Source organism: Ciconia boyciana, chromosome 8 (genome assembly GCF_034638445.1).
Source record: "Ciconia boyciana chromosome 8, ASM3463844v1, whole genome shotgun sequence".
NCBI lineage: Eukaryota > Metazoa > Chordata > Aves > Ciconiiformes > Ciconiidae > Ciconia > Ciconia boyciana.
The window spans coordinates 24,739,389-24,749,000 of NC_132941.1; the positions used below are offsets into that span (position 1 = coordinate 24,739,389).

At 54.9% G+C, this 9,612-nt stretch overlaps 1 non-coding gene across 1 annotated transcript; it reads right to left on the reverse strand.

The window, feature by feature from the left end:
• Window positions 1–8,006: 8,006 nt before the first annotated feature.
• TRNAL-CAG (transfer RNA leucine (anticodon CAG)) lies at window positions 8,007–8,089 on the reverse strand. Its single transcript has one exon. It is a non-coding gene; the product is annotated as a tRNA-Leu (tRNA).
• Between the last annotated feature and the right edge of the window lie 1,523 nt (window positions 8,090–9,612).

Sequence of the window (9,612 nt, forward strand, 5' to 3'; positions counted from 1 at the left end):
CAGTGTTGGGCAGGACAGCAATGGCACCAGGCCCGGAGAGGACGGGTTTCTCTGTCTCTCTGGCAGGCTGCGTGGTGGTGGGGGCAGCCCTCAGCTGTCAGGGAGCAGCAAGTGAGGGGCTGTGCCAGGAAGGAGGACAAGCCAGGAGCTGTGGGGGAGCACGGCACAACACAGCACAGGCAGGGCGAGGCCCACACAGCTGGTGTGAAACGCAAGGCGCAAGCAGCTGTGCAACTTGCTTAGAGGAACGAACACTGCCTAGGACTAAGAGCTTTTCACTCAGGGTGACCTGAAGACCTACCTTAAACCAGCTCTCACTGTCTGAGAGCACCCCATACCAATAATAAAACAACAGGAGATTTCTCTTTCAAAAAAACTTCAGGCATGTAACCATGGCCAGAACAGCAATCGACCTGAATCTGGTATAAAACCACTCCACCGGCTCGGGACATTTCTTTAGAACAATGAAGATTAAAACCCCACTGAGAACTGACTTTTACAGTGGACACAGTCCCGCAGCCCCTGGGAGCTGGATTTCCAAGCAGGGTTGCGGCCCTCATGCGCTTGCTGGAGAGCAACTCCTCTCCACCCTGCAAAGCAACACGGCTTCCCCCTTGCTCCGGGGTTTCCTTCAGCGCCTGCAGAGCCAGCTCAGGTGGTCAAAGAGAAAGTCCCCATCCGGCTTTATGGGCAGGAGATGTGGGCAGAAGGGCAAAGCAAGGCCCTTGCGCAATCCACCCCAGGCCCACTGCCACTGGGCTTTCCAGGAGACAGTTTTCCTGCCCGGGCGAGGCCACAGGAGGGGAAAGAGGCTTGAGCAACAAGCATTGGTGCTGGCAGTGCCAGGGAGTGTCAGGCAGGGCTGTGGGAGGTGTCAGCTAAAGTGCTGGCGGGAGCAGAGCGGCGCAGCAGAAGTGTGCTGGGCCCATAACCCAGAGGTATATCTTTTTATATCCGAACACTTCCTGGTCCAAAGGAAGTGGACAGTCCATCAGAGGGAGATCTGAGAACATGTGGGCATGACAGTGTCAAAAAATGGCCGTCAGGCTATCACAAAGCAGTATGAGAACCCATGGGGAATGATGCTGTCACAAGTTGCCTCTTCCCTGTAGTTAGTGAGTGGTGGCTTCCGTGCCTGATGTGTTTCTGGGTACACGGGTAGGCTTGCCTGGTCCTGACAGCCAACCACAGGTCTGCCTGAGAGCAGGTGGGTATGACAGGGTTAAGAAATGGCTGTCAGCCAATCACAGAGCACTATGAAAACACCTTGGTTATGGTGCCATTTTATTAAAAATGGCAGCTGAAAGAAAGTGGCGCCTTCCGTGTACGTAGGGGAAGGTACTTCCTGGTCAGATGTACTTCCAGGTAAATGGGAAGGGGCAGCTGGTCCTGCCAGCCAATCACAACAGACCAGGTGACAGGTAGAGGGGAGTAAATTTAAAGGAAAGAGTACACTTGGCTGCCTGCTTGGGGTTGAGTCCAAGGGGCCTATATTGCCAGAAGTGGAGGGCAGGGCCCCTGTCACTTCTTATCTGGGGTAGAAGTTCTCCCTCTACTATTGACAGCAATCGCTGCAAGTGATCAGTGATGTGAAGGTGACCAGATTGCTGCTGAGGGATTTGCCACGGGGAATAGGGATATGACCCACTCTGGGCCAGCTGGCATGGCGATTTACCAAAGCAATCATCATCCACCAAAACCAGTTGCTGCACAAGGCAGATTTTAGCCCAGGAATAGTAGAGTCCTGTGTCATAAAAATTTGCAGCTGGCCCGTGCTGACCGAGGAGAGAGACCAGGTCACAAAGTATAGAATTACAAGAGTCAATATGTATCCATGTGCATGAGGTGGCCCAGCCAAATTAGGGGCACCCCAAATGTAGTTTTACACGGAGTACTTATACCCTTCAAATGTTCAGGTACAACGCGACTTGACTAATCACTAAGACCCACATTACGCACAAGTTGCAACAAGGCTAATGCCAGCTATGTTTGTGGGAAAAGAAGTGACAGGGCGCGCAGAGGAGCTCTGGAAGAGCTACACTAGAGATAGTGACCTCTGCGACAGTGAGAGTACTCAGAAGTTGACAGGACAAGGCCCGGAGCCTGCTGAGGAAACTGTGAAGTTTGACGTGTTCAGAATAGGAGGCTGGCCCAGAGGACTTCCAGTGGTGCCTTCCAACCTTCGTTATTCTGGGGTGCACTGAGTCTCGTGGGCCTTGAGCAGCCACCAACAGGCAATGCCTTGGAAGGCAGCAGCGGCACGAGATTGCACAGAAGCAGCAGTTGTTTCAGGAATGGTGCTACAATGTGTGGAAATGCCCTTGCAGAAGGCAGCACCTTGGGAGGAATGAGGCTATGAGCCTGACGCTGGGCCACTGTGTCCACTGAAGTCCACAGCATGATGACTGATATTTGCCTGGGGCTCAGTGTTTCTTCCCAACTCTTCCACATCCTGCCACCACACCTGGTGACTCCCAGGTGCTCTGGGAGACTGATCCAATGTCCCTTTGTAGATTGAAATGCATGGAATGGGCCACCCTATCCCTGACCCAGGAAAAAGGGCCATGAGCTTTTGGGTCTTTGTCCTGAGCCTCTTCTCAAAAGCAGGCCATCCAGCGCTTTGGCCTGTGGTATGCCCTTGCTGAGTAAAACAGGTCCATTTGGGTGTGGGCCTCTTTCAGGGAAGGATGCGGGCACCTCTTTGATCACCCTCCTATGCCTCGATTTGCCTGTTTCCAAAAGGTTCCCCACTTCCCAAGCTGAGCCCAGACCCCTGGTTGGAAGAATCGTGAAAGCTTGGTCAAGTCATCAAGGGACATGCCTATGGAGATGCAAGGGAGAGATCATTTGAGAGACACTGGTCTGAATCTCTAGTCTTCTTTTGCTCGTTATGGATCTGCCTTCGATCCACGGCTCGAGGTTAGTAAAAAAAAGGCTGTGGCAGAGCCTGATAGGCTTAAGGAAGGTCCTTGTGGCCCTCACTCCGGCCCGCAAGCGGCTTCCCTCAAGCCGCAAATGGTCCTTCCCTGCCCTTGAGTTTTGCCCAACATCTCCGACCATCTCCTGTGGGCCCTCGATGACCCGTATGGAGAGGCATGTCTCCCAGCGTTCGCCTGACTCTGTGCACTGCAAGCCCTTGAGAGTTGACTTGAGCTGTCCTTCATGAGCAGCGGGGCTCTGGGACACAGCATAAAAGCCTGCGCTGCTCCAGGCTCTGCATCCCCCTCTCTTGCCTCCCTTTCCACAAGGAACAAGGTAAGCCTGAGTCTGCTCCCTCTGTCCCTGTGGGCTGAACTGCTGTCATGGTGGCTACTCAGGTTGATACTTGGGCTGCCTCAGCTTGGCCCTGCAACAGAACTGTCGAAGGGCTGTCACCTCTTTCCCTTTTGACGGTGGTGTCTGGGGAGAGCTGGGAAGAGGGGGGTTCCTTCAAGCAGAAGGGGATCAGTGGGGCTCAGCTGCAGGGAGGTCTGCCCAGCAGAATTTGTGCTTTCAGCAGATGGTTGCTTAGCAAATGGCCAAGTGTTCCCTCTCTGCTCTGTGTTTCAACTTTGCCTCCCTCACCGAGAGACGTCCTCCACACCCCTGCAGCACCTCTGGCCCAACCCCACTTGCGAGCAGCTGCAGTGAGCCCTGTGTCGCCCGCTGCGCTGACTCGACGGTGGCCATCCAGGCCTCCCTGGTGGTGGTGACCCTGCCAGGCCCCATCCTCACCTCTTTTCCTCCGAGCACAGCTGTGGGATCTTCTCTGTCAGCTGCTGTTGGGAGCTCCCTCAGTGCCGGGGCGGGGGGGGGCTCCCATTTTTTCTGGGGTCTCCACTGGTCTGGGGGAGATGCTGTCCTGCCACTGGAGGAGGGATGTCCCTTCTGGGGCTGAGACAGTGGTTCTCCAAGCAATGGAGGGTGTTCCTGGGGCTCTGCCCAGGCTCAGTGGTCTCACCCAGCACTCGGGGAGCCAGGGGGCCGTATGGGCCAGTGCAGGCAGCTTCATTGCTCCGGGCATTTTGTCCTTGGTTACCTTCCTGGCAGCACTGCCTGCTGGGTCAGCCGTGGTCCCCAGCCCGTTTGCTTCCCCAAGGTCATGGTAACTGCTCCTACCACAGGAGCCTCCGATGCTGCTCCTCCCTGCAGGATGTTCTGTATCCCCCTTACAGGCTTCATTGGGAGCCAGAGATCTCCCAGAGCTCCCCAGCCCCTGGGAGCTGCAGCTCAGGCCATGCTGACCCACACAGGAGGCCAGGTAATTCCCTGGTCCTGCACTCCCAAGGTCTTTCTGGCTGAGGGTAGGCCTCGGCAAGCCAGAGAGCCACCTTCACACAGCGGAAGCTGCAGTCAGGTGCCCCCTCGCCTTCTCTTCTCCAGGCTGAACAAACCCACCTCCCTCAGCATCTCCCCCAGTCACCACGTGCTCCAGCATGCTCTGATAACACCTTGTGCACGTCCCCTCTTCCTCTTCCTGTGTGCACTGCAAGACCTCTTCTGTGGCTCATACTTCCTGGCTGCGGTCCTTCTGAAGAATGCCACCAGTGCTCATGCAATCTGTGGTGGGACTGCGTGAGGATGTCTCAGTCCTGTCAGCATTGTTGGAGAGAAATGCCCCAGAGCCTGTGATGTCCCTGTTGGCCTCTTACTGGTGGGCCTTTACTCCCACCTGCCCTTCTTCCCACTGGTGCTGTCCATGTTTGCTGGTGAGGATCTGCAAGTTCAGGGAAACTTTCTGGGTTGAAACCCTGCTGGTCAATGCCACATCCTGGATTGGCACCTACAGTATGTGCCACCGGGCCTGAAAGAGGGAAAGATGCTTCTCAGGGACTCTGCAGCTTGAGGAACAGAGGGCAGGGGAGGTCCCTGGTGACTAACGAGAGGGAAAAGTTGCCCCAGTCTCCAAAAATGGGGAAGAACCAAGGAAAGGTGATGATAAACTGGAGCAAGTTCAGCAGAGGATCCTGAGGGTAGTCAGGGGCCGGGGGCTCTGGCCTCGTGAGGAGGGGCTGAGGACCCAAGGCTTGCTTAGCTGGGAGAAGAAAAGGCTTTGCGGGGATCTGCAAAGGAGCCTCCCAGTGCCTACAAGGAGGTCACTGCAATGGCCGGAGGATGAGAGCCATGGTCCCAAATTGAATAGTTTGCGGCAGGCTACACAAACAAAAATGATCACCCTGAGGGTGCCTAAGCATGGGAACAGGGGCCCAGAGAGGCCGTGAAATGTCTGTCCTCAAAGTATTTTATGTCCCAAAAGGACAAAGCACTGATTAGGTGGTGTGAGCCTGCTTGAAGCAGGAGGATGCCCTCTCTGACTCCCTGAAATGCCTTCCAAGCAGAAGGGTTGTTGGAGGGTAAAGTGGAAACAGGGAGAGAGGATTTTGTGGGTGAGTGTTTGAAGAATGTCCAAAGAGCCGCATTTATAGGTGAGAGGCATGCAGCATGTGAGTTTTGTTTTTGTCCGTAGGAGGTGGGACATGCAACAAGACCTGGTCAGCAGGCTGAGGGAAGGAGGCCAAGAGAGAGAAGCCATGAAGGAGGCCACCAAGAGAGAAGAGCCCATCAGGAGTGGGACTCGAACCCATGCTTCCCAGGGAGACTGCTAAGGGACTGCTAAGACTTCCCAGGGAGACTGCTAAGCCTTCACTTAGCCATCCTTATCCACTGCTGCTGTCACTGCTGCTGCCACTCCTCCGCCTGCAGCTGCCAGAGCCAGCCTGCCTCTGCCAGCCTCCTGCTGGCACGGCTGCAGGGGGAGCTGGCACCTGGGAGCACCCATGCCCTGCTCCCACCAAGGGGTGCTGACAGGTGACCGCAGCACCTCCAGGCACTTCAGACCCCGCGGAACAGGCATACCCAGCACAGGGGCAGCACACTTCTGATGCGTCTCGCAAAGGCCAAGGCAATCCTTCATGGGAGCAACTAAAGGAACCATCAGCAAACTGTGGCTCTGCACGTGCCAACATCCTGTCAGGGGGCTCCAGGCACACGTGTACCTTTCCCATGGCTTCCTCCATTCCCTCCAGAGCCTGAAGAAATAGGAAGACAAACACTGGCTGGGAAGCCTCTAGCTCCTCCAGTGCAGAGCCTGGCCTGCCTCCTGCTCTTCCACTTCCCAATCTTGCCTGCTTCCTGTTCCTTCAGTTTACAAATTGGCCTGCTTCCTCCTTCCAGCCCCCTTCAAACACACTACCTCAGGCTGCTGGGGTATGAGTGTGTTTCCGTGCGTGTGAGATAAGAAGGGCTTGTGGATCCTGGAGGAGAGGAGGCAAGGAGGGGAGAAGGGGACAGAACTGCTGTCTCTCAGCAGCTATAGGAGGTTATGGAAAGGATAGAGACAGACTCTCCTGAGAGGTGCACAGCAAAAGGGCAAGAGGTAGGAGTCATAAGATGCAGCAAGAGATCTTGTCACTCACAAAGGAAGATCTTGTCACTCACAAGTCGATACAAAGGAAGTGTCAGCTTTTTCTTTGGTAAAAGAAGTGACAGGGTGCAAGGTATAGCCCTGGAAGAGCTGGAATGAGGCAATGAGCTCTGGTATCCCTGGCACACCTGAGGCCAGGCCACCATGTCCACTGAAGTCCACAGCAGGGTGGCTCATGTTTGCCAGGAGTTCAGGGTTTTTCCCAAGTCTTCCACATCACAATGCCTCCCAGGTGCCCTGGGACACTGATCCGATGACCCTTTGAAGTTTGAAATGCATGGAATGGGCCACTCCATCCCTGACCCAGGAAGAAGAGCCATGAGATTATGCCCTGCACCTCTCCTCAAAAGCAGGCCGTCCAGGCCTTTGGCCCCTGGAATGCCCTTGCTGAGCAAAACAGGTCCATTTGGGTGCGGGTCTCTTCCAGGGAAGGATGCGGGCATCCTTTGATCATCCTCCTACGTGTTGATTTGCTTCTTTCCAACAGGCTCTCCACTTCCCAAGCCTGACCCTCTGGTCTGCTCTTTGTCGTTATGAATCTGCCTTTGTGCCCTTGGCTTGAGGGCAGAATAAACAGGCTGTGGCAGGGCCTGATAAGCGTAAGCAAAGTCCTGATGGCCCTCACTCCTGCCCACAAGGGGCTTCCCTCCAGCCCACAATGGTTTTTCCTTGCCATTGATCTTTGCCACGTCCCTGGAGAGGTGAGTACCTTCTCCCACGTGGGATTGTGCAGTCTGGACGCTCTGTCTGAACTTATGCCACTGTATTCTGCATGTCTGCGATGACCAACAGGGATGGATGTCTCTCAGGGTTACCCTGAGTATCTGCACTGAAAGCACCTGAGAGCTGACTTGAGGGCAGGGGAGCTCCCTGATGACTAACGAGAGGGAAAAGTTGTCCTAGTCTCCAAAAAGGGGAAGGAAGACTGTGTGGGGAGCCAGGGAAAAGGGATGATAAGCTGGAGCAATTTCAGCAGAGGAGCCCTAGGATAGTCAGGGGCTGGGGGCTATGGCCTTGTGAGGCGGGGCTGAGGACCCAAGGCTTGCTCTAGCTGGGAGAAGAAAAGGCTTTGCGGGGATCTGCAAAGGAGCCTCCCCGTGCCTACAAGGAGGTCACTGCAATGGCCAGAGGATGAGAGCCATAGTCAGAAATTGAACAGTTTGCGGCTGGCTATGCCAACAAAAATGATCACCCCGAGGTTGCCTAAGCATGGGAACAGGGGCCCAGAGAGGCCGTGAAATGTCTGTCCTCAAAGTATCGTATGACCCAAAAGGGCAAAGCACCGATTAGGTGGTGTGAGCCTGCTTGAAGCAGGAGGATGCCCTCTCTGACTCCCTGAAATGCCTTCCAAGCAGAAGGGTTGTCGGAGGGTAAAGCGAAAGCAGGGGGAGAGGAGTTTGCGGGTGAGTGTTTGAAGAATGTCAAGAGAGGCACGCAGAATGTGAGTTTTGTAGGGGAGAGTGGTCTCCGCCCATGTTTGTTTTTTAACATGGGACAGCTGGGACATGCAGCAAGACCTAATCCACAGACTGGAGACCAGAGTGCCTAGAGGAGCAAGACCCTCCCCTTTAGGGAAAGGGAAGGAAACCAAGAGAGAGGAGCCTGTCAGGAGTGGGACTCGAACCCACGTCTCCAAGGGAGACTGCAACCTGAGTGCAGCGCCTTAGACCGCTCGGCCATCCTGACCCCCTGCTGTTGGCGGAGGCGGCGGCGGCTGCTGCGGCGGCGGCTGCTGCGGCGGCTGCTAATGCTGCTGCTGCTGCTGCTGCTGCTGCTGCTAATGCTAATGCTGCTAATGCTAATGCTGCTAATGCTGCTAATGCTAATGCTGCTGCTAATGCTGCCTCTGCTGCTCCTCCCCTTGCAGCTGCCAGAGCCACTCAGCCAGCTTTCTCCTGGCACTGCTGCAGGGGAGCTGGCTCCTGGGAGCACCCTTGCCCTGCTCCCAGCAAGGGCTGCTGACAGGCGACCGCAGCACCTACATGCACTTCAGACCACACAGTACCCAGCACAGGGGCAGCGTCTCGCAAGGCCAAGGCAATCCTTCATGGGAGCCAACCAAAGGAACTGTCAGCAAATTATGACTCTGCACATGCCAGCATCCTGTCAAGGGGCTCCGGGCTCATGCCTACCTTTCCCATGACTTCCTCCATGCCCTCCAGAGCCTCAGGATATGGGAAGCCAAGCACTTGGACGGCAGTGCTGCCTCATGGGTGGTTCCTGGGGCAACAAGGGTGCTTCCTTCTTCCCTGCTTGCGGCTGGGAAGGCTGGGTGAGGAAGGCTCTGCCACACCAACCCCTGGGGGGAATGCTGTGCCGGTCTCAAGGAGTCAGCGTGTGGGAAAGGGGCTGGAGAGTCAAGGAGAAAGGACAGGAGATGCACCAAGTGCTGAGCGGTGACTGAGCTCCAGTTCGTGTGGGGAAGAGGCTCACTTACTGCTCATGGTGCAGAGGAAGGAGGACACAGCTCCCTCTGGGACTTGTTGCTTCATGGAAGAAGCTAGACTGCAAGGCATCTCAGGAGGTCACTAGTCCAAATGCCTGCTCCAAGCAGGGCTAGCCCCAAAGCTAGAGCAGGCTGCTCAGTGCCTGAGCCCCTTTGAAACTTGAGTGTGATACCGTCCTGGTTTTGGCTGGGATAGAGTTAATTTTTTTCCTACTAGTTGGTATAGTGCTGTGTTTTGGAGTTTAGTATGAGCATAATATTGATAACACACTGATTTTTTAGTTGTTGCTAAGTCATGTGTACAGTAGTCAAGGACTTTTCAGCTTCCCATGCTCTGCCGGGCGCACAAGAAACTGGGAGGGGCCACAGCCAGGATAGTTGATCCAAACTGACCAAAGGGCTAGTCCATACCATATGACGTCATGCTCAGTATATAAACTGGGGGGAGTTGGACTGGGGGTAGCGGTCGCTGCTCGGGGACTGGCTGGGCATCGGTCGGCGGGTGGTGAGCGGTTGTGTCACTTGTTTTTTTCCTGGGTTTTGTTCCTCTCTCGCTCTCTCGTTGTTTTCCTTCTCATTACAATTTATTATTATTATTACTACTTTCTTCCAATTATTAAACTGTTCTTATCTCAACGCACGAGTTTTCTTACCTTTGCTCTTCCAATTCTCTTCCCCATCCCACCGGGAGGCTGTGTGGTACTTAATTGCCGACTGGGGCTAAACCACAACAGATACCCAGGCATGGAGAATCCATGAGAGA